This window comes from Lithobates pipiens, unplaced genomic scaffold (genome assembly GCF_037356315.1).
Source record: "Lithobates pipiens isolate NorthernLeopardFrog02 unplaced genomic scaffold, aLitPip1_a1.2 Scaffold_25, whole genome shotgun sequence".
In the NCBI taxonomy this organism is placed as follows: Eukaryota; Metazoa; Chordata; class Amphibia; order Anura; family Ranidae; genus Lithobates; species Lithobates pipiens.
In genome coordinates this window covers 45,406,664-45,407,391 of record NW_027507787.1, presented here as the reverse complement: position 1 = coordinate 45,407,391, position 728 = coordinate 45,406,664, and positions in this window count along the sequence as shown.

The following is a 728-nucleotide window of genomic DNA, read 5'->3' as shown; positions in this document are numbered from 1 at the left end:
GGCATCCGACCGCATGCACGTGCCCAGTGGACAAGCTAAAGGACTCTGTTGGAGTTGTCTCAGGCTTCCCTTCCCATTTTATAAAGCATTATTTTAAGCATTTCTCTAGAATTTCTAAATTCATTAGTTGTGCTCATAAGTGCTCTAAGTTTACATACCCTGGCAGAATTTTTTTTCTTGTCCATGTTTCAGAGAATATGAATAACAAACTTCTTTCACTCATGGTTAGTGTTTGGCTGAAGCCATTTAGTATCAATCAGCTGTGTTTACTCTTTTTAAATCATAATGACAACAAACTACCCAATTGACCCTGATAAAAAATTTACATACCCTGGGGATTTTGGCCTAATAACATGCTCACAAGTTGATATAAAGGGGTTTGAATGGCTGTAACCCTCCTCACCTGTGATCTGTTTGCTTGAAATTTAGTTTGTGTGTATAAAAGGTCAATGAGTTTCTGGACTCCTGACAGACCCTTGCATTGATGTTTCTGGCTTCTGAGTCAAATGATCTGCAGGAAAAGGTAGTTGAACTGTATAAAATAGAATAGCAGTCAGCATTGTTCCCACTCTCTAATCAAGAATTGGAAAATGATGGGTGCTGTTGAGACCAACTAAAATTTCAGCCACAACAGCCAGGAAAATTGTTAGGGATGCAAAGAAAAACCCACAAATAACTTCAGGTGAAATACAAGACTCTCTGAAAAACGTGTGGTGTGACTGTTTCAA